General features: G+C 44.9%; 1 non-coding gene across 1 annotated transcript; it reads right to left on the bottom strand.

Moving 5' to 3' along the window:
- Positions 1–790: 790 nt before the first annotated feature.
- Positions 791–928, bottom strand: LOC119920383. The gene has a single exon (XR_005448132.1). It is a non-coding gene; the product is annotated as a small nucleolar RNA SNORA7 (small nucleolar RNA).
- Between the last annotated feature and the right edge of the window lie 23,783 nt (positions 929–24,711).

The following is a 24,711-nucleotide window of genomic DNA, read 5'->3' as shown; positions in this document are numbered from 1 at the left end:
GTGTCAAAAAGTGTTCTAAGCGCTGGTGTAGGTTACAAGGTAATAATCACGTTGGACTCAGTTACTGTCCCACGTGGGGCTCACGATCTAAATCAGAGGGAGGGGGAATTGAATCCGATTTCACAGATGAGGTAACTAAGGTATGGAAAAGTTAAGTGATTTGCCCCATATTACACAGCAGACAAATGTCAGAGCCGGGATTAGAACACAGGTCCTCTGACTCCCAGGCCCATGTCCTTTCCACTAGGCCATGCTGCTTCCCACGTGCCACTGATTGATTGATTTGCCTTCCCTCCTCCAGGAATCCTTCCCTCATTAACCTCATATCTCCTACCCTATTTCCCCCCCTATTGTCACTTCAGCACTTCCACTTCACCTAAACTCTCGGGAACTTGGAGATTGTGAGCTCCTCAAGAGGCAGGATCCGTGTCTAATTCCCACCTATATACTTTTTCCCAGAGCTTAGTACAGTGCAGTGCACATAGTAAATGCTTGATAAGTACTATTACTACTACTACTACTCACAACTCCATTATCCCCTTAGTTCCCTTTGTTTTGTCTTGTCTTATTCTGTAGAGTTGTCTCCAACCCATAGCGACTCCATGGACACATCTCTCTCAGAATCCCCCTCCCCTCAACTCCATCTGCAATAGTTCTGGTAGTGCATCCATAGAGTTTTCTTGGTAAAAATACAGAAGTGGTTTACCATTGTCTCCTTCCATACAGTAAACTTGAGCCTCCACTCTTGACTCTCTCCCATGCCGCTGCTGACCAGCATGGGTGAGTTTTGACTTGTAGCAGATTGCCTTCCATTTGCTAGCCATTGGCCAAGCTAGGAATGGAATTGGTATGCCTCTGCTTGACTCTCCCTCCCATAGCCAAGACTGGTAGAATAGTGGAAACTCTCCAGGAGCTATCCTGAGAGGGGATAATTCCCCTTGCCCCTGATTCATTTTAGTATCTGTCTCTTCCACTAGACAGCAAGCTCCTTGAGGGCAAGAACTGAGTGTACAAACTACATCATCATCATCATCAATTGTATTTATTGAGCGCTTACTGTGTACAGAGCACTGTACTAAGCGCTTGGGAAGTACAAGTTGGCAACATATAGAGACAGTCCCTACCCAACAGTGGGCTCACAGTCTACACTGGACTCTCCCAAGTGCTTAGTACAGTGGTCTGCAAAGGTGAAGTTTTTAATCAATATTATTGATGGATTGATATTCAGAAAATTGCCTCTGAGGATTAATTTTATTATGAACAGGCTCTTGTTCTTTCCTTGCTTTTAAACTATTGTTATTCCTCATTTTTTGTATCACTCAGCACTGCAATTATATGAGTGAGAATTTGTAAAGTATCAATTTCAAGACCATAGTGAATTAAACCTACTGCATGATAGCCTTGACTAAATTCAGCCTATTTTGGATGGCATTAGATATCCATTTGCATCAACAAAATATCTCTTAGCTCATTTCCTTTCTAGATAACTAGATATTTAAATTCAGTAAAACAACAAGAACCCATAATGCCTTGCTTCTTAACATTTCAGTACTTTAAAAAAATATTTAGAGAATCCGAGTTGGCCACCACATACATGCTCTTGGCCTGTACAGGATCTCACAGACCAAAATGAGCATGCATGCTTAGTTCCCTCCCTGCCTAGTCCTGACTCTCTCCTGACACTGGTGGCTATGGCTGCTGTCACTGATGGAGACACCAACCTGCTCCCTCAGAGTGACACTTCTGTTTTAAGTCACAGCCACTTCCAGTCCCAATTATGGTCGCTAGCTCTCATACAAAAAATGTGTGTTCTGGTAAAAAACTTCACAAGGAAACAATGGTTCAGGCTGCATGCCAGCAGCATAAGGCCAGAAGTGTGTGGGCAGTGTACATGCAAAGGAGAAAAATTCCTATTGGAGTTATAGTAAGCTGTCTAAGGTTCCTGAAACATCCAAACCTCTGATTTGTGTGGATATGGGAGGCTGCCTTCAAGTTTGAATTTCCAAAATTCCTTTCTTCCAACAAATGTATTCAAAATACTGTTGGCAAGTTACCTTTGATCCATAGGCCCATCTTTGGGAATTCCTGAAATGAGAATGCTAATAACTAATACTACCAATAAAAATAATAGCATTTGTTAAGTGCTTACTATGTGCCAGACACTGTTCTAAGTGCTGTGGCGGATACCAGCAAATTGGGTTGGACATAGTCCCTTGTCCCACTTGGGGCTCACAGTCTCAACTCCCATTTTACAGAAGAGGTAACTGAGGCACAGAGAAGTAAAGTGACTTGCCCAAGGTCACACAGAAGATAAGTGGTGGAGCCAGGATTAGAACCCATGACCTTCTGATTCCCAGGCTTGGGCTCTATCCACCACGACATGATGGGCTGACAGTATCAAGTTCACAAGACTATGGATTGCTTGTCGTTGCCAAAGCCAAAGTTGGCAAGGTAGAGATGCACTAAATAATACCCTAATGACTTGAAAGTGTCACTACTCCTTCCCTATAATTAGGATTATTTGGTGTCCATGTTTCCTTCCATGCTAAATGGCTTTCACGCAAGAACAAAGAATAATGACATTGTTATTATATGGGCTTGGGATGTGCCACTTAGAGCTGACCTGATTTTAACATTATCATTTCTCCTAGGTAACAAACAATGCATTGTGCCATGAAATAAATATTATAAATGAGATATGAAATGAATTCACAAGCAACACCACCATAAAATTGCAAAAATTGCAAAAATGTAAATTAGGAAGAAAAGTTGAAGAATCTAAATGAAGCTTCAAGCTCATTTAGTTATTTTAAAATAAACTGTGTAGGTGTAATATGCAGAATGTAAAGGGATGAAGCAAAATGAAGATTCTCAAATTTGGCATGCTCAAATGCTAGGAGCCTGTTGAGTCTTTCCTATCTAGTTCTCTTAATCTTGGGGATACAAGTGAATCATCTTTGAGAATGTGATCACGCTCATAGTTTTAAAAAGGCAGCTCTTCCATAACAGGCAACATTCAGCTGAATATGCCGTGTCCTCCTGCTGCATTATTATTCATAAATCTAGATAAACTACTATATTGAAGCTGAAGAAGTTTCCCGGATATTAACACTGGGAAAGCTTAGATGATAAAACGTATTTACAATGATTTCTTTCCACTCTAACATTTATTTAACATTTAACATTTATTCTTGCAGGCGGTTTTCAGGGGAAAAAAAGCCCATTCAACATGGAATAAATAATTAAGGATTTTGGACAATGTCAACTTATAACAAGGAAACCAACAGGGAACTTTGATGATTATACATTGCTTGCTCAGAAGAATTTTGAACAGCAAAATAAGATGTATCAAATACTAACAGCTCACCTTTAACAAACAATGTTTCCTCAGGATTTGAAATCAATATTGTCTAGTTTGTTTATCACTGAGTACTTGTTTTGCACTACACTTTCATGTATGTGAAGAATCTTCTTTAGAAATTTTACCCTAAAGCTCTGATCTACATGAAATGAAATAAATTTTAGTACAATTTTATATCAGAGCTTTAGCTTTTAAAACTGTCCACTTCTCAGAAGAGCAAACTGTGCTAGTGATTTGGCAGAACAGCTGATCAGGCACTAGGAACTCCAAATGTTTTTGTTGCTGGGTATCTTCTCTGAATAAATACTACTAATAACAATAATTTTAGTATTTGTTAAGCACTTACTATGTGCCAGGCATTGTACTAAGTGCTGGGGTCGATACTAGGAAATTGGGTTGGACATAGTCCTTTTCCCACATAGGGCTCACATTCTCAATCCCCAGTCCCCATTTTACAGATGAGGCAACTGAGGCAGAGAGAACTTAAGTAACTTGACCAAGGTCACACAGTAGACAAGTGGCAGAACTAGGATTAGAACCCATGACCTTCTGACTCTCAGGCCGGTGCTCTATCCATTAAGCCAGCTGCTTGAATGATTGATATGCTCAGTGACAGCTTGCTCCATTAGCACTAGATCAGTAATTTTGGGGTGGAGGTGGGGGAGTGAGATGGTTATTATTCAGGAAAATAGCCTTGGGCTCGGAACTCCTTCCCCCTTCATATCTATCAGGCCACTGTTCTCCCCACTTTCAAATCCTCCAAAATCACATCCTCGCCAAGGTTAAATATTTTATTTCCCCTATCTGCCCTCTCTCCTGCATTGCTTACACACTTGGCTGTGTTCCCCTTAAACATTTTCATGTTGATTCCAGCCACACAGAACTTATGTATTTATCCTTGTACTTTACTATCTCCCCTATCCCTAAATCACTTTAATGTCTGTCCTCCACCTGTAGAATGCAAGCTCCCTATAGGCAGGGATCATTTCTACCAACTCTACCATATTGAACTTTCCTAAGCACTCAGGACAGTGCTCTGCACACACTAAGTACTTAGTCACTACCAGTGATTGAAGAACAAACAAAAACCTAAAATCTTTTTGATCAATAATAGACTACATTTGTAAATATATTTCTTCAATTGCAGTTTGTATCCTACAGACTGTCAGAACAATGCAACACAGAGAGTTCAAAGGTCACAATGTGACTGGATTCTTTTGTATGGCCCTCTCCAAAAAAACTTGTCCCAGAAATAGGGTTGCAAGTGCAGTTGCACATCAATCAATGGTATTTATTGAGCTCTTAATGGGTACAGAACACTGTACTAAGCTCTTGGGAGAGTGCAATACAACAGAGCTGGTAGGCAAGATCTCTGCACGCAAGGAGTTTACAATCTACAAGAGGGCTTACAACATGGTTCTTTTGTGTCCCTGAATATGTGTAGGTATGTGAAAAATCTCAGAGATGCTACAAAGCTTCAGTGATCTTCTGAATACACCTTCAAACTATGAGAATGAAGCACTTGGAACATGGTTAACCAATCAAAATGTGAAGCTCTTACCTTTATTCCAATATTTCCTGAAGTCACCACCTCAGTTAAAGCCAGGAAGACAGGTAAAGTTAATGGATCTGATGGTCTACCTGGTAAACTCTACAGGTGGGGAGAGGATTTACTGCTGACCACTGAATTTGGATTTTTTAGGAAATGGCAAAGGATTTCAGAAGTGCTAATATCACCATCATCTTCCCCCAAAAAGAGGTGAGAAACTACTGTGGAATCTCGTTGTTCTCCATTCCTAGCAAAGTCCTAGCCAGTTTATTCCAGCTACTGAAGAACTTCATGAACTATGCACTCCCAGGGCAGAAGAGGAAATAGCATCATCATATATCCAAGGGTTCTCCTAAACCTGACAAAAATTTAGAAAAGATTTGAAAACTTGGGTTCTGGCTACTACTAAAAACGTTTTGCTGCCCTGAAAAGTTTAAAGTGTTCCACAGTGATATGGGGAGCCATATCAAAATTAAAAGAGGTTTATCAATCAATCAATCGTCTTTATTAAGCACATCCTGGAGGCAGAGCACTGTTCTACCTGCTTGGGAGAGTACAACAGAATTGGAAGCTATGATCCCTGCCCTCAAGGAGTTTACAATCTTGTAGGGATACAGTCACTAAAATAATATAAAGATAGGAGGAAGAAAGAGAAGGGGATATGTACCTAAATTAGTGTTGAATCACTGGGGTATGTTAAGTGCCAAGGGAGATTGAGAGTCAGTCAATCATAATTATTGAGTACTTACCGTGTGCAGAGTACTGTATTAAGTGTTTGTGTGAGTACAATGTAACAGTAATCAGACACATTTCCTACCCACAATGAGGTTTCAGTCTAGAGAGAAGAGAAGGCTGAAGTGGTGCTGTGGGGTATAAACTGTGGACAAATTGAAATTCATTGAAGTAGGTCTCCTTAGGGATATCAGATTTTGGAAGAGTTCTGAAGATGCAGAGAACTGTGATCATATTGGTTTAAGTGGGGACAGAGTTCCAGGGTAGGGGGCAGGGCATGAGCAAGGGAGGAGGAGAGACAAGAACAAGACCCAAGTGAGTAGGTTAGCTTGAGAGGAACTATGATTGCGAGAAGACTTTAGAGGGAGGGAGCTGATCCAAATGCCTTGAAGTCAGTGATTAGGACCTTCTGCTTGATATGGAGAAGAATGGATATCCAGTGGAGATTTTTGAGGAGTAGGGAGACATCAAACAAGCAAGCAATGGTATTTATTGAGCACCTACTGCATGCAGAGCACGGTACTAAGCACTTGGGAAAGTACAACACAATTGAGTTGGTAAGCACAATCCCTGCCCACAAGGAGCTTTCAGTCTATAGGAGGAGCGTAAAGTCTTTGCCTTTTTAGAAAAATGAATCATATGACGGACTGAAGTATGGATTTGAGAGGGGAGAGACTGGAGGTACAGGAAAGTCTGAGAGGATGCTGATGAAATAGTCAGGTTGAGTTATGACCAATGCCTGGTCCAGGGTCATGGCTGTTTAGGTGGAGATGAAGGAGCGGATCCTGGAAATGTTGAGGATGAAAAATCAACAGGATCTGGAGACAGACTGAATATGGAGATTGAAAGAGAGGGAGGATTCACTGTGGTCAGTGAATAGGTCTACCAATTCTGCTATGGTGTACTCTCCCAAGCGCTTAGTAGAGTGCTCTGCACAAATTAAGTGCTCAATTCATAGCACTGAGTGACCAATGATAATACCAAGGTCATGGACTTCATTCTTTTCCCCATCACCAATGGAGTAAGAATAATAATAACCATATGAATAATAATTGTGGTATTTGTTAAGTGCTTACTATACACCAGACACTTTGCTAAGTACTGGGGTGGGTACATGCAAATCTTGTTGGACACAGTCCCTGTCCCATGTGTAGCTCACAGTCTCAATCCCCATTTTACAGATAACGTAACTGAAGCATGGAGAAGAGAAGTGACTTGCCCAAGGTCACACAGCAGACAAGTGGTGGAGCTGGGATTAGTATCCACAACTTTCTGACTCCCATACTCTATCCACTACACCATGCTGCTTTGATCCCAACAGATAAAGGCTGAGCAGGGTCTCTCAGTAAAGTTTACAAAAAGAGGCAAAGAATTGTTGTTCACAAAATCCCACAACAGAATGAGGGAGCAACCACAGAAGCTTGAAGTTTTAAGGTTCAAAATAAATTCTGTTCTTAGTGTGTAGAACATTTAAGGACTTTGCTACCACAGGAAAAATACCGCAGGCTGAAAAATATGAGAAAATTCAAGACAGACTTTTATAAATTCAAGGTTGAGACGTTGTCACCCGGGGACAGGTTCATCTGGGGAGCGAGAGAGTGAGTGAGAGAGAGCGAGAGAGGGAGAGAGAAAGGGAGAGAGAGACACAGAGACAGAGAGAGAGACAGAGACACACACCAGGGACAGAAAGGCTGAGTTTTATACAAAATTTATTCCACAAGGTGGATTGAATTATTTGATTATTTTGGATGCAGCGAATTGAATTATTTGATTATTTTGGATGTGGTGAATTGAACCTTCCTTTCGGGAGGAATATGATTAATTATATTAGAGCTTCCCCATCAGGAGGAATATACTTATGTGTTACTTGCGTATGACAAAACACCCAGGTCCCACCCAGGAAGAATTCACTTATGGTTTGTTCACACATGGTGAGGTGGCTAGCTCCCACCCACAAGCACTTCCCACTTGGGAGGAATCCACTTATGCATTACACATCCATGGTGAGGCGGCTAGCTCCCACCCATGAGCACTTCCCACTTGGGAGGAATCCATTTATGCGTTACCCACCTGTGGCTAAGTGCATAGCTTCCAGCCCCATGAGCATTCAGCGGGACACTCACCCATCCCATGGCTTCTCACTTGGTGCAGGAAGAGTGGGCATCTCACGCTCTGCGCAGAGGTGGCACGCAGCTGGCTGCTGCAAGTCTCAATGCACTGAACAGAAGGTCAGCGGCTGCAGGTATTTATCACCTGTGCTCCTAGGCCACTCCAGCTTCTGGCCTCAGTTTATCCAATCTCCACCCTCCCCCCCTCCTCCATACCTAATATGATTGGCACTTGGATGAGGGACACCTTCTGATATCCGGCTTGGACTTTCAATCTAGCAGTTTTGGTTGTGGGGGCGGTATCCAACCCGCACTTCCGAGTTCCACCTTGCTGGCTCAGGTGGTCACAAGATGGCATTTGACCTTGAGATGGTGGGTACCCCGGGTTCACCTTGGGACATACCACCCCTTGGCCTTCGCTATCTGTGCCCACCTGACCCCGTTCCCCTGCATCCATTCCAGGCCATGTGGTGGTGGAGCTGCACTGGAAGCCGTGCCCCTGACCACATCGGCCAATATCCCTCCCTGGCTTGCCATGGGAACCAGGAAAGCAGATCCATGGGTCGGGGCAGAGGATGGTTCCGAACCCATGGCCAGGGGCAACAGAAGGTGGTGCCCCGCCCTTAAGGCTTGCGAGTAGGAGGATGGAGGTATGGAAGCGGGGAGGGTGGTTGGTGGCCCACCATGGTTTTGAGGCACTGCACTGAGGTAAGGGGCCAGGAATGACTGAAGTGCCCACTGCACGCGGATAGAGCTAGGAATACTGGGAGGTCAGACGACATAAACTAATGGTCGACAGCGAAACAGACAAAATTGAGGCACAATGAATAGGTTGGTGTTAGAAGAGTGAAGTGTATAGACTAGGTCATAAATTGGAGAAGAACGAGGTTGAGATGGAGAGGAAAAACTGATTGAGTGCCTTAGAGCCTGTGAGAGGAGTCAGCGTGGCCTCGTGAATAAAACCCAGGCCTGGAAGGCAGAAGGACTTGGGTTCTAATCCGGGCTCCTCCACTCGTCTGCTGCGTGACCTTGGGCAAACCACTTAACTTCTCTGGGCCTCAGTTACCTCATCTGTAAAATGGTGATTAAGATGATAAACCCCATGAGGGACACAGACTGTGTCCAATCTGATTAGCTTGTATCTAACCCAGTGCTTAGTAAGTGCCTGAAACATGGTAAGCACTTAACAAATACCACAATTATTAGAAAGATGAGCAACCATTGGTGGTTTTTGAGGAATGAGGAGACATGTTGGCTCAGTGGAAAGAGCACGGGCTTTGGAGTCAGAGGTCATGGGTTCAAATCCCGGCTCTGACAACTGTCAGCTGTGTGACTTTGGACAAGTCACTTAACTTCTCTGGGCCTCAGTTACCTCATCTGTAAAATGGGGATTAAGACTGTGAGCCCCCTGTGGGATAACCTGATCACCTTGTAACCTCCCCAGCACTTAGAACGGTGCTTTGCACATAGTAAGCACTTAATAAATGCCATCATTATTATTATTATTATGTTCTGAATGGCTTTTTAGAAAAATGATCATTGACCCTACATTTTCTCACCCATGAAAAGCACTCGTCCCCACTCTCCTCCCCACTCTCACTGCCATCCTCAATCTCTCACTCCTGATTGGCTTCTGTCTTCTGTCTTCAAATATGCCCCATAGTTGAAAAGCTCTCTTGAGATCTCACAGCCTCCTCTAGAAATCGCCCCATCTTTATCCAAACTCCTAGAGTGGGTCATTTACTTACACCTGCTACCTTCACTGCCTTTCCATTAACATTCTTTTTGACCAGCCACAGTCAGGCATTCCACCCCTTCACTCCACTCTTTGAGGTCACCAATTTCTTCCTTATTGCCAAATCCAAAGGCAGCTGAGAGACCAAGGAGGATTAAAGTTAGAGTAGAGCTCTACCTTGACGCTGTAGTTTTTACCTTGGTTTGGCCTTGGTTTTACTGATACAGTCCTAATCTTGTTCTGTTCCTACCTCTCCAACTGCTTTTCTTTTATACTTCTCAAGGGCTTGTTATGATATATGCACTGCACCCAAGCAGCACTTAATCAATTCTGCTGCTACTACTATCACCACCACAGGCAAGAAATCTGGAAATCTGGCACTACCATCCTTCCCGTCTCACAAGCCCGCAACCTTGATGTCATCCTCGACTCCGCTCTCTCATTCACCCCTCACATCCAAGCTGTCACCAAACCTGCCGGTCTCAGCTCCGCAACATTGCCAAGATCCGCCCTTTCCTCTCCATCCATACCGCTACCCTGCTCATTCAAGCTCTCATCCTATCCCGTCTGGACTACTGCATCAGCCTTCTCTCTGATCTCCCATCCTCATGTCTCTCTCCACTTCAATCCATACTTCATGCTGCTGCCCGGATTATCTTTGTCCAGAAACGCTCTGGGCATATTACTCCCCTCCTCAAAAATCTCCAGTGGCTACCAATCAATCTGCGCATCAGGCAGAAACTCCTCACCCTGGGCTTCAAGGCTCTCCATCACCTCGCCCCTCCTACCTCACCTCCCTTCTCTCCTTCTACAGCCCAGCCCGCACCTTCCCTTCCTCCGCCGCTAATCTCCTCACCGTACCTCGTTCTCGCCTGTCCCTCCATCGACCCCCGGCCCATGTCATCCCCCGGGCCTGGAATGCCCTCCCTCTGCCCATCCGCCAAACTAGCTCTCTTCCTCCCTTCCAGGCCCTGGTGAGAGCTCACCTCCTCCAGGAGGCCTTCCCAGACTGAGCCCCTTCCTTCCTCTCCCCCTCATCCCCCGCTCCATCCCCCCCATCTTACCTCCTTCCCTTCCCCACAGCACCTGTATATATGTTTGTACATATTTATTACTCTATTCATTTATTTATTTATTTTACTTGTACATATCTATTCTATTTATTTTATTTTGTTAGTATGTTTGGTTTTGTTCTCTGTCTCCCCCTTTTAGACTGTGAGCCCACTGTTGGGTAGGGACTGTCTCTATATGTTGCCAATTTGTACTTCCCAAGCGCTTAGTACAGTGCTCTGCACATAGTAAGCACTCAATAAATACGATTGATGATGATGATGATGATGGAAATGGGAAATCCAGTTCAGTTGGTCTCTCCCAAGTCTTTCTGCTGCTCCTACCTAAATTCCCTGGGTTCACTTCATCCCCTCAGCCCTCTGGCACTTGTCATTGGGTACGGCACATTGGTTGCTGAGTGGCCAGAATCCTGCATCCTAGTGGTTAGAACATGGTCCTGGGAGTAGGAAGGACCTGGGTTCTAATCCCAGCTACACCACTTGTCTGCTGTGTGACCTTGGACAAGTCAGTCCATTTCTCTGTGCCTTGGTCACCTCATCTGTAAAATGGGGATTAAGACTGTGATTCCCATGTGGCACATGGACTGTGTCTAACATGACCATTTAGAACAGTGTCTGGCACATAGTAATTGCTTAAATACCATAAAAAACCCCTCGCATATGTCCAGGAGTTTCTAAAAAGAAACCCACATCTTTGCTGCCTCGAAATAATATAACATTATGAGGTGGACTTCATTCTAAAAGGATTGTAGGTGGAGAGCATGTACTAAAAAAATAAAAACACCTTCAAATAACCTATGCAACTCCCTTATTACCAGTTAAGTATATTTAGGTAAGGGATTTTTCTTTCATGTTCTAGTTTGCCTTCTGCAGTTAAAGCATAAACATGTGCTTCAGTGTATACAAATATATACAAAATCCTCTTGAAAATGTGTTCTCCTGGACACTTGCTAAAGGACCAAATAGAAATGGCTAAGAGAAAAACACCTGATTGAGTGAAAATATTTTTAATAATTAGCAAACAAACTTAATAGCTACATGAATTGATTAGCACGTATTTCACTTGCATAACTGGAATAATAAGGTAATTATCAGCTGGCCAAGTATTATTAATAATAACAATGATAATTAGTAATGATGATGATGATGATAGTATTTGTTAAGCACTTACTATGTGCAAAGCACTGTTCTAAGCGCTGGGGGATACAAGGTGATCAGGTTGTCCGACATGGGGCTCACAGTCTTAATCCCCATTTTACAGATGAGGGAACTGAGGTCCAGCGAAGTGAAGTGACTTGCCCAAAGTCACACAGCTGACAGTTGGCAGAGCCGGGATTTGAACCCATGGCCTCTGACTCCAAAGCCCGGGCTCTTTCCTCTGAGCCACGCTGTAAGCCCCATGATAATAGTAATGATAATAATAATACTTGTGGTATTTGTTAAGCACTTACTATGTGCCAAGGACTGTTGGAAACAGTCCTGTCCCACTTAGGCTCACAGTCTTGAGCGCTATTTTACAGATGAGGAAAGTGAGGCACAGAGAGGTTAAGTGACTTGTCCAAGGTCACACAGCAGACAAGTGGCAGAGCTGGGATTAGAACCAGATCCTCTGACTCCCAGGCTCACGCTCTTTCCACTATGCACTGCTGCTACTCAATAATAAAGTTAACTTACAGATGACAATAAAGCATATGTTCATTTTAAAAATGACAAGACGTTCATTTTGGAATTCTCTTCAGAAAACATTTTAATCGATAATTTTTTGGGAAGAGAAAAATGAGAAGCCAGTTTATGGCTGGGACTAATGCCCTATCAATGCTTGGTGGACTACATTATTCAAGACAAAACTAAGCCAAAAATGATCTGCTTCCACCAGTGATTGGCAACTAAAGAATGGTTGCTGTTCACTGAAGGAGCCCGAAGGAAAATAGCAGGGATTCTAGAGGGAGCAGCCACTGTTACACTTCCAAGTAATTTCACGGCTGCAGTTTCAAAGACCCACACTACCATCCCCTGCCCTCCCTGGTGTCGTTGTCACCAGTGACCAGATAGATAGCATGAATCACCAGAGCAACTGTTCCATATAGAAGTGGTACCCCCAGGCATGGATGTTCCACTGCCCAAACAGAATTGGCCACTGATTTCCCGGCACATCCCGAGACTGGCAAGGCAGGAAGATTGGCTTGGTTCAGATGTGGAAAGCAGTCATTACATCACTTCTTAGCTATCTCTTTTCCAAACAAAACAACCTCAATTCCTAATGATAATTGGTATTTGTCATATGCTTACTATGTGCCTAGCACTGGACTAAACAATGGAGTAGATAAAGGAGACACAGATCAGACATATTCCCAGTCCAACAGGGAGCTCACCATCCGTGGGGGAGGGGAAACAGGCATCAAATTCCCATTTTACAGATGAGGACACTGAGGCAAAGAGAAGTCATGTGACTTGCAACAGGCAAGTGGTGGAGCCGGGCCTAGAACCCGGGTCTCCTGACTACCAATCCGGTGCCACCCTGCTTCTCAAAAATTAATTCATTCATTCAGTCGTCTTCATTGAGCGCTTACTGTGTGCAGAGCACTGTACTAAGCGCTTGGGAAGTACAAGTATGCAACTTATATGAATTCCTTACATTTGCATCTCATTTCATCTATTCTCACAGAAGACAGCGTCCATTCCAACAATCATTTTTCTAGTCCTTTTCCTGTTTCTCCACTTCCAAATGGACTGCAAGCTCTTTAAGGGCAGAGATTGCATTTTACATTTCTTCGGTTTACTCTCAAAGGGCTGAGGTCAGAGCTTGGAACACAGCAGGTAATCAATCAATACTCTAGGTAATAATAATAATAACAATAATAATAATAATGGTATTTGTTAAGCACTTACTATGCACAAAGCACTGTTCCAAGCACTGGGCAGTATCCTCAGAAGAGCTCTCCTCCCTCCTCTCAAGTGCTACTCTGGCCACCTGTGCTTCTGACCCCATTCCCTCTCATCTCATGAAATCTCTCACTCCATCCCTAATCCCCTCCTTAACTTCCATCTTCAACCGCTCACTCTCCACTGGCTCCTTCCCCTCTACCTTCAAACATGCCCATGTCTCTCCCATCCTAAAAAAACCCTCTCTTGACCCTACCTCACCTTCTAGTTATCGCCCCATCTCCCTCCTACCATTCCTTTCCAAACTCCTTGAACGAGTTGTCTACATGCGCTGCCTCGAATTCCTCAACACCAACTCTCTCCTCGACCCCCTCCAGTCTGGCTTCCGTCCCTTACATTCCAAGGAAACTGCCCTCTCAAAGGTCACCAATGACCCCCTGCTTGCCAAATCCAATGGCTCATACTCTATCCTAATCCTCCTCGACCTCTCAGCTGCCTTCGACACTGTGGACCACCCCCTTCTCCTCAACGCGCTATCCAACCTTGGCTTCACAGACTCCGTCCTCTCCTGGTTCTCCTCTTATCTTTCCGGTCATTCATTCTTAGTCTCTTTTGCAGGCTCCTCCTCCCCCTCCCATCCCCTTACTGTAGGGGTTCCCCAAGGTTCAGTTCTTGGTCCCCTTCTGTTCTCAATCTACACTCACTCCCTTGGTGACCTCATTTGCTCCCACGGCTTCAACTATCATCTCTACGCTGATGACACCCAAATCTACATCTCCGCCCCTGCTCTCTCTCCCTCCCTCCAGGCTCGCATCTCCTCCTGCCTTCAGGACATCTCAATCTGGATGTCTGCCCACCACCTAAAACTCAACATGTCCAAGACTGAACTTCTGTCTTCCCTCCCAAACCCCGCCCTCTCCCTGACTTTCCCATCACTGTTGACGGCACTACCATCCTTCCCGTCTCACAAACCCGCAACCTTGGTGTCATCCTCGACTCTGCTCTCTCATTCACCCCTCACATCCAAGCCGTCACCAAAACCTGCCGGTCTCAGCTCCGCAGTATTGCCAAGATCCACCCTTTCCTCTCCATCCAAACTGCTACCCTGCTCATTCAAGCTCTCATCCTATCCCATCTGGAGTACTGCATCAGCCTTCTCTCTGATCTCCCATCCTCGTGTCTCTCCCCACTTCAATCCATACTTCACGCTGCTGCCCGGATTGTCTTTGTCCAGAAATGCTCTGGGCATGTTACTCCCCTCCTCAAAAATCTCCAGTGGCTACCAATCAATCTGCTCATCAGGCAGAAACTCCTCACCCTCGGCTTCAAGGCTCTCCGTCACCTCGCCCCCTCCTACCTCACCTCCCATCTCTCCTTCTACAGCCCAGCCCACACCCTCCGCTCCTCTGCCGCTAATCTCCTCACCGTGCCTCGTTCTCGCCTGTCCAGCCGTCGACCCCTGGCCTATGTCATCCCCCGGGCCTGGAATGCCCTCCCTCTGCCCATCCGCCAAGCTAGCTCTCTTCCTCCCTTCAAGGCCCTACTGAGAGCTCACCTCCTCCAGGAGGCCTTCCCAGACTGAGCCCCTTCCTTCCTCTCCCCCTCGCCCCCCTCTCCATCCCCCCATCTTACCTCCTTCCCTTCCCCACAGCACCTGTATATATGTATATATGTTTGTACGTATTTATTACTCTATTTATTTATTTATTTATTTTACTAGTACATATCTATTCTATTTATTTCATTTTCTTAATATGTTTGGTTTTGTTCTCTGTCTCCCCCTTCTAGACTGTGAGCCCACTGTTGGGTAGGGACTGTCTCTATATGTTTCCAACTTGTACTTCCCAAGCACTTAGTACAGTGCTCTGCACACAGTAAGCGCTCAATAAATATGATTGATTGATTGATTGATCAAGTTGTCCCACGTGGGGCTCACAGTCTTAATCCTCATTTTCCAGATGAGGTAACTGAGGCACAGAGGCACAAAGAAGTTAAGTGACTTGCCCAAAGTTACACAGATGATAAGCAGCGGGGCCGGGATTCATGGATAAACTTTTCCAGAACTTCCTGTCCTCTGCCATAATCCGCAACCTTTCTAATAGTTCTTCTGTTATCGTTGTTATGGTCTCTATCCATCTATATTATATTATTATTATATATTATTATATATTATATTATTATTATTATTTATTATTGCCATAGCATGTTAATCGTTAACTACCCCCTGTGATGCCATCGCCTACTTATATCATTGCTACTGTTTTATCGCTTCTGCATCTCAATTGTTAACCTCCTGCTGTACTGTCACTCGCCTTGCTGACCTCACCATGAACTTTCAGTTCCCTTGCTCCCAACTGCCATTCCCATTACTCACCTTCCCCTTCCCCTCTCCCATCCAGCTTTTTCCCTCCCTCTCCCCCACCAAGACCACTCCCCCTCACCCCCTACCAAGGATCCCTTTGTACCAGCACCAATCCTCCACTCCTCCCTCCCAGCCCCCTCCCTCCCCACCCCCACCCCATCCCAGTTCTCCTTTCCCATCACCACCCTTCTTCCCACTCTCCCTGCCTAGGCCCCCACCAACTCATCCCAATCCAAACCCACCCCACCCCTCGCAACATTCCCCCTCCCTCCCCTCCCTCGACAGCTACTGCCAAGTGTGGCCTCTGGAACCCCTGCTCCGTTATAAGATCCATTTCATCCTGGACCTATTCCTTTCCAGCTCTCTACTCCTCCTCACCCTAACTGAAACATGGCTGTCTGCAGACAACACGGTTTCTTCTGCTGCTCTCTCCAGTGGAGGTCTCTTCTTCTCCCACTCCCCCAGACTCACTGGAAAAGGAGGAGGTGTCGGTTTCCTTCTCGCCCCCCACTATCGCTTTTGCACTATCCCTCCTCCCCCTTCCCTTTCCTTCCCTTCCTTTGAAGCCCACATGATTCGCCTCTACTCCCCCCTCCAGATTCTTGTAGCCGTCATCTACCGCCCGCCCGGCCCCACCTCCAACTTCTTTAACGATTTTGACCCCTTCCTCACCTTCCTTCTCTCCTTTTTCATGCCCACTCTGATCCTCGGAGACTTCAACATCCACATGGATATCCCTGGTGACTCCTCTGCCGCCCGCCTTCTATCTCTCATTGACACTGCCAACCTCTTGCTCCACCCCACCTCGCCCACTGACCAACTTGGTCATACCCTCGACCTCATCATCTCCTACCGCTGCACTGTGTCCACCCTCACCAACTCTGATATCCCTCTCTCTGATCATAATCTTCTCACCTGCCTCCTCACTCACACTCTTTTCTCCTGTAAATCCATATTACTCCCTCACAGAGATCTCCGCTCTCTTGACCCCATCCATCTGAGCACCTCACACCCCACCTCGCCTCCCTCTCCTTTCTACCAGATCTTGATGATCAGATTGCTGCTCTCAACTCTGCCCTTTCTATTCAGCTAGACTCACTCGCTCCTCTTTCCCTTCGCCACTCTCGTACCACTAACTCACAGCCCTGGATCACTGCCACTGTCCGCCTCCTTCGCTCTTATGCTCAAGCTGCCGAATGCTGCTGGCGAAAGTCTAAACACCATGGCAGCCTCGTTCACTTCAAGTTTATCCTTTCCTGCCTTAACTCAGCCCTCTCCTCTGCCAGACAAAACTATTTCTCCTCCCTTATTGACACCCATGCCCATCATCCCCATCAGCTCTTCTGTACATTCAACTCCCTTCTCAGGCCCCTGGTTCCTCCCCCTCCTCCTTCCCTCACCCCCAACAATCTGGCCTCCTACTTCATTAATAAAATTAAATCCATCAGGTCTGACCTCCCCAAAGTCACTCCCCCCGCCTTCTCCAACCCCCCGGCTCTGAACACTCTCCACTACTCTCCCATCCTTCCCAGTAGTATCCTCATAGGAGCTCTCCTCCCTCCTCTCAAGTGCTACTCTGGTCACCTGTGCTTCTGACCCCATTCCCTCTCATCTCATGAAATCTCTCATTCTGTCCCTTCTCCCCTCCTTAACTTCCATCTTCAACCGCTCACTCTCCACTGGTTCCTTCCCCTCTGCCTTCAAACATGCCCATGTCTCTCCCATCCTAAAAAAAACCGCTCTTGACCCCACCTCACCTTCTAGTTATCGCCCCATCTCCCTCCTACCATTCCTTTCCAAACTCCTTGAACGAGTCGTCTACACGCACTGCCTTGAATTCCTCAACACCAACTCTCTCCTCGACCCCCTCCAATCTGGCTTCCGTCCCGTACATTCCATGGAAACTGCCCTCTCAAAGGTCACCAATGACCTCCTGCTTGCCAAATCCAATGGCTCATACTCTATCCTAATCCTCCTCGACCTCTCAGCTGCCTTCGACACTGTGGACCACCCCCTTCTCCTCTACACGCTATCCAACCTTGGCTTCACTGACTCCGTCCTCTCCTGGTTCTCCTCTAATCTCTCCAGTCATTCATTCTCAGTCTCTTTTGCAGGCTCCTCCTCCCCCTCCCATCCCCTTACTGTAGGGGTTCCTCAAGGTTCAGTTCTTGGTCCCATTCTGTTCTCGATCTACACTCACTCCCTTGGTGACCTCATTTGCTCCCACGGCTTCAACTATCATCTCTACACTGATGACACCGAAATCTACATCTCCGCCCCTGCTCTCTCTCCCTCCCTCCAGGCGCATCTCCTCCTGCCTTCAGGACATCTCAATCTGGATGTCTGCCCGCCACCTAAAACTCAACATGTCCAAGACTGAACTCCTTGTCTTCCCTCCCAAACCCTGCCCTCTCCCTGACTTTCCCATCACTGTTGATGGCACTACCATCCTTCCCGTCTCACAAGCCCGCAACCTTGGTGTCATCCTCGACTCCGCTCTCTCATTCACCCCTCACATCCAAGCCGTCACCAAACCCTGCCAGTTTCAGCTCCGCAACATTGTCAAGATCTTCCCTTTCCGCTCCATCCAAACTGCTACCCTGCCCGTTCAAGCTCTCATCCTATCCTGTCTGGACTACTGTATCAGCCTCCTCTCCAATCTCCCATCCTCTTGTCTCTCCCCACTTCAATCCATACTTCACGCTGCTGCCCAGATTGTCTTTGTCCAGAAATGCTTTGGGCATGTTACTCCCCTCCTCAAAAATCTCCAGTGGCTACCAATCAACCTACGCATCAGGCAGAAACTCCTCACCCTCGGCTTCAAGGCACACCATCACCTCGCCCCCTCCTACCTCTTCTCCCTTTTCTCCTTCTACAGCCCAGCCCGCACCCTACACTCCTCTGCCACTAATCTCCTCACCATGCCTCGTTCTTGCCTGTCCCGCCGTCGACCCCCAGCCCATGTCATCCCCCTGGCCTGGAATGCCCTCCCTCCCCACATCCACCAAGCTAGCTCTCTTCCTCCCTTCAAGGCCCTACTGAGAGCTCACCTCCTCCAGGAGGCCTTCCCAGACTGAGCCTCCTCCTTCCTCTCCCCCTCTCCATCTCCCCAGCCTTACCTCCTTCCCTTCCCCACAGCACCTGTATATATATATATATATATATATATATATATATATATATATATGTTTGTACGTATTTATTGCTCTATTTATTTATTTATTTTACTTGTACATATCTATTCTATTTATTTTATTTTGTTAATATGTTTTGTTTTGTTCTCTGTCTCCCCCTTCTAGACTGTGAGCCCACTGTTGGGTAGGGACCGTCTCTATATGTTGCCAACTTGTACTTCCCAAGAGCTTAGTACAGTGCTCTGCACACAGTAAGTGCTCAATAAATACAATTGATTGATTGATTGATCTATTTTCTGGTCTGCCTCTTCCACATTTTCCGTGGACTTTTCCTAGCATTAGTGTCTTTTCCAGAGAATTAGTCCTCCTGATAATGTGTCCAAAATATGCTAATCTAAGTCTAGTTTTGGGCCTTCCAAAGACCACTATGGTTTAATTTGCTCTAAGGGCTTAACAAATACAATTAAAAAAAAAATCATGTCCTTAATGAGGCTTATGGTATAAGTAGGTGGGAGAACAGGAATTTCATCCCCATTTTGCAGATGAAGGGGCTGAGACACAGAGACGTTAAGTGACTTGCCTAAGATCACACAGCAGGTATGTGGCAGAGCCGGTATTAAAACCTAGGACTCGAATAAATAGGCAGGTGATGTGGTTTGGGGAAACACCCCTTTGTAAAGTGAATGGATGACCTGAACCTCGGTGATTAGCACATTTGGGGGGTGAAATGACATTGTAATTTGTCTGAAGGAGTTAGTTTACTGAATCTACTGCAAAGGAAATCAAAGACAATTACTACAAGTAGAGGCTAACTACTATAATTTAGAGTGTAACTGCTTGTGAGCAGGGAAGTGTGCTTCATTATTCTGTTTTTCCCAAGTGCCTAGCAGAGTGCCTCATCTCAAATTGACACAATAAATGGTACTACTACTAGTATTAATAATAACAAAAATAATAATGCCACTACCTTCTCAGTAGTTACTGATCTAGGGCCTTTCATGAATACCGAATTTCCCTTTTAAGAGAAAAATCAAATCCCCAAAATTAAGTACACCCAAGTGTGCGGAGTCAAAAGGGGACCACTAAATTGCCATGTACCAGAGAATAGTTAGTAATTCCCATCTTTGATTTACAATCAGACACTCAGTAATTCAATGGTACACACCTGGAGATTTCTTCTTCTCTACCATATATTTTCAAACCCAATCAAACCACACCCTCACTTTTTGGACAGAATATGAAAGAACTCAGTTACAAATTTTGGATCACTTTTCAGGGCAAGATTTTCTCTCGTGGCTTGTACAGCCCTTTTCTTGGTTCCTACCCTGTGCAGCACAAGGGCAATCTTCACCACTCAAACTGCAGTATGAGGTTTCCTTTCAATTCCGTGGCTCTTCTAGCAGCTAAACAAGACAAAACATCAAATACTGCAATAGGAAGTTTTCATGGTCCTTTCACATGAGAAATAACAGAGGTGGGGCCCATGCAGATGAAAATTCACTGGCTTTAATGAATGTTTAGCTGACTTCAACACCAAAATAAATCTAAAGAAAATGCATCTGCCTTACAATTGCACATTTTCTTCTTGAGTCCACATAACCGTTTTTCACAGAATTGGATTCTGATGTCTTAATTCTGGTTTTGTCTGCATTTCTTCCCACTCACACTCTGCTATGAACTCCAGGGGTCAAAGGGGAGAGCATTCTGAAATAATTTAATGAACCAACCAGGTTGACTTGCTAAACAAACATACTTTGCTATGACTAATAGGAGATTTAGGTTTATGAAATGTAAGTACAATAAAAGGACGTGCCAATTTAATATGTGGGGAAGGCATCACCCCGAGAACAAAAGAACAGGTATGGTTTAAAAATAACAGGGAAAATGAATGGTTCTGCCTGAGTTTTTTAAAGGCATTTGCAACTTACAGTACAGTTGTGTAGAGTGAAATATATTCAAGATCACAACCATGCCTAAGAATTGGCCTTTACATCCCTGCCTTCCCAGGAAAAGAAGAGAGAAGATCATTAACTAGATATTTCAAGCCAAGCACCCTGACTAAAGTTGAGGCTATCTTAGCAGATATCTAGATGATTGAAGCCTACAAAACACCCTTGGCTCGGTTTTCCAGACAGTTGTGCCTCACAAACACTTTTCCTTAATAACTGAAGTCAAAGTACATTTGGGGGACCTGAATTATCCAGATACTTTGAAGAGGATTTTTTTGGCTTGAATTATTCAGAACAGCTGCCTCAATTGACCACATTTACCAATGATTGCTTAACTCTCTGCTTCCCTTGCCTGTGATGGAGTAAAGAATCACTGGGGAGGAAATAAAAAGCCATCTATTTCACGGCCCTGGAGATACACTGGCTTTATCTGCAACCATTCAATAAATGGCATTTTTCATAGTATTTAAGTATTCATTAAATGTCGGGCACTCTACTAAGTGCTGTTGTAAATATAAGATAATCAGGTTGGGCACAGGCCATGTTGGTCAGTCAGTCAACCAATCATATTTATTGAGCACTTACTGTGTGCCAGACACTGTACTAAGCACTTGGGAGAGTACTATATAACATACACATTACCTGTCCACAATGAGCTTACAGTCATGAGAAGCAGTGTGGCTCAGTGGAAAGAGCACGGGCTTTGGAGTCAGAGGTCATGGGTTCAAATCCTGCCTCCACCAATTGTCAGCTGTGTGAGTTTGGGCAAGTCACTTACCTTCTCTGGGCCTCAGTTACCTCATCTGTAAAATGGGGATTAAAACTGTGAGCCCCCCATGGGACAATCTGATCACTTTGTTACCTCCCCAGCACTTAGAACAGTGCTTTGCACATAGTAAGTGCTTAATAAATGCCATTATTATTATTATTATTATTAGAGGTGCCCCACATGGGACTCACAGTCTTAATCCACATTTTACAGATGAGGTAACTGAGGCACAGAAAAGGTTTTTGAGTTTTCTTTAGTGGTATTTGTTAAGGGCTTACTATGTGCCAGGCACTGTCCTAAGCACTGGGGTAGTTACAAGATAAGCAGGTTGGACACAGTCCATGTCCCACATGGGGCTCACAGGATTAAGACGACTCATCATTTTACAGATGAGGTAACTGTGGCACAGAGAAGTTAAGTGACTTGTCCAAGGTCACACAGCTGACAAGTGGCAGAGTTGGGTCTAGAACCCAGGTCCTTCAGACTCCCAGGCCCATGCTTTATCCCCTAGGCCATGTTGCTTCTCTGGAGCAGACAGATCAGCCTGCCACAATACAATCCAGAGAGGAGCAATTCTTTTTGAGTCAAAACTCTTTAAATATTTTGGTGCAAGGACTAAAACAGTGCCAGCTTGGCAAACATCAAATATGATTCCTCAACAAAGATGATCCTTGTGTGTGTATTGTGTAGTCAGAACTGTAGTTTCCACATTGGATCTTTTCAGCCACAGATACACCCCTGGGTGAACTCATTTTACTTGGTGTCTTCTTCAAGTATGAAGGACATCTAGTGGGGTTTGCCATTTTTTGGTAGCTCCTTGCTACTTTTGGATTCACTTTGAAATGGCTCAATATTTCAATCACTCAATGGTATTTATTGAGAACTTACAGTGTACAGCGCACTGTACTATGTACTTGGGAGAGTACAATATAATAGAGTTGGTAGACATGATCCCTGCCCATAAGGAGTGCTCAGATTAAGGAGGATTAAACAATCAGAGCCTTCAGGAAAAAGAAAATTTCCCCTTCCACCCCTTCACCTACAAGTCATGGAGTTCAGGGAACCAGGAAAACATGAAGCCTACTGCAAGTGAAGTTGAATCTTCCTATGAAGATACATCCTTGCTTGGTAGGGGAATAAAATCACTAAAGAATGTTATGTGAATTAGACTGATATTTAATATAGTTCTTAGAAAAAAAAGAAAACCAAAAGGATATCGGTCACAAAGGATGAAAATTATACACACTTTTTTTTAAAGATTATAAGCAATTTGCACTTCCAAGTGGGAAATGACAGGTTTTCCATGTGCTTGAAGCATATATTAAAGTGCCAACATGCATTTATTTCAAGTGAGGTTTTCAATGTTCATATTTTTAAGGAAAACTGACCCCATACAGGCAGAGTGAGTGAAAGTCAATGTCTCTATTTTAGGGCATAATAATAACTGAGCGAGATATTATCCTTGAAGTCCCCAAAGGTTACACAAGGCTCTCTGTTAGAAAGGTTCCAATTTTCTTTTCTTAATTTAAAGTTCCACAATAGTGAAGCTCTTCCTTCACTGACTGTATTGCATAAACACAGAGATGGCCTACTTACAAAATTGTTTCAGCCCCTGTTCCTCACCAATCAATATTTATCTTTGAAAAGATGTTTTGTTTTTTTTTTTCCTCACAAGCCAATCATACTTATTGAGGTCTTGGATACTTAGTGATTGCACGAGGTTCTAGAAAGGAACTCTGAAAATACATCCTCTGCCTTCTCAGTGGTAACATCCTGAAAAAGGAGCTTATGGTCTTAAGGCCTGAGGAAGACTGCTGAAACTCACCTCCCACATTTCTCCTCATTTACAATTAAACAATCCCAGAGCAGCTAAAAATGGAACTTTAAGTGATTTAGCTGCAACTAGAAAACTAGACGGTTCGTTTAGCCACTATCAGAGGCAGCATGACCTAGTAGACAGAGCACAGGATGGGCGGTAAAAGACTCTGATTTGAACCGTAGGTCTGCCACTGGCCTGCTGTGAGACCTTGGGTCAGACACTTAAACCTCTCTAAGTTAGTTTTCTCATCTGTAAAATGGGGATAAGACAGATGGCAAGCCTTGTGTAGGACAGGGAATGTGCCCGATCCCATAATAAGTCTTAATAACTACAATTATTATCACAATTATCATTCATTCAATTGTATTTATTGAGAGCTTACTGAGTGCAGAACACTGTACTAAGTGCTTGGAAAGTACAATTCAGCAACAGAGACAATCCCTGTGCACACCGGGCTTACAGTCTAGAAGGGGGAGACAGACATCTAAACAAGGAAAGAGGCATCAATATAAATAAATAGAATTATAGATATGTACACATATACACACGTGCTGTGTGGCAGGGAGAGGGGGATAGAGCAAAGGGAGCAAGTTGAGGCAAAGTAGAGGGAGCTGAGGACAAAGGGGGCTTAGTATGGGAAGGCCTCTTGGAGGAGGTGAGCTTTCAGTAGGGCTTTGCAGGGGGGAAGTGTGATTGTTTGGAGGATTTGAGGAGAGAGGGCGTTCCAGGTCAGAGGTAGGATGTGGGCCAGGGGTCGACGGTGGGAAAAGCGAGAATGAGGCACAATGAGAAGGTTAGAACCAGAGGAGTGGAGTGTGCAGGCTGGGATGTAGGAGAGAAAGGAGGTGAGGTAAGAAGGGCAAGGAGATGGAGAGCTTTGAAGCCAATGGTGAGGAGTTTTTGTTTGATATGGAGGTTGATAGGCAACCACTGGAGTTTTTTGAGGAGGGGGCAGCAGAGTGAAGTTTGGACTGAAGTGGGGAGAGACAGGAGGTTGGGAGGTCAGAAAGGTGGCTGATGCGGTAATCCAGTTGGTATATGATGACCGATTGTACTAACATGGTAGCGGTTTGGTTGGAGAGGAAAGGGTGAATCTTGGTGATGTTCTGAAGGTGAAACCTGCAGGCTTTGGTGGTGGATTGGATATGTGGGGTGAATGAGAGAGCAGAGTCAAGGATTAGATCAAGGCTGTGGGCTTGTGAGACGGGATGGATGGTTGTGCAGTCAACAGTGACGGGAA

Source organism: Tachyglossus aculeatus, chromosome X1, assembly GCF_015852505.1.
Source record: "Tachyglossus aculeatus isolate mTacAcu1 chromosome X1, mTacAcu1.pri, whole genome shotgun sequence".
NCBI lineage: Eukaryota > Metazoa > Chordata > Mammalia > Monotremata > Tachyglossidae > Tachyglossus > Tachyglossus aculeatus.
Note: the sequence above shows the minus strand (reverse complement) of the source record. Positions and strands in the feature narration are given on the sequence as shown.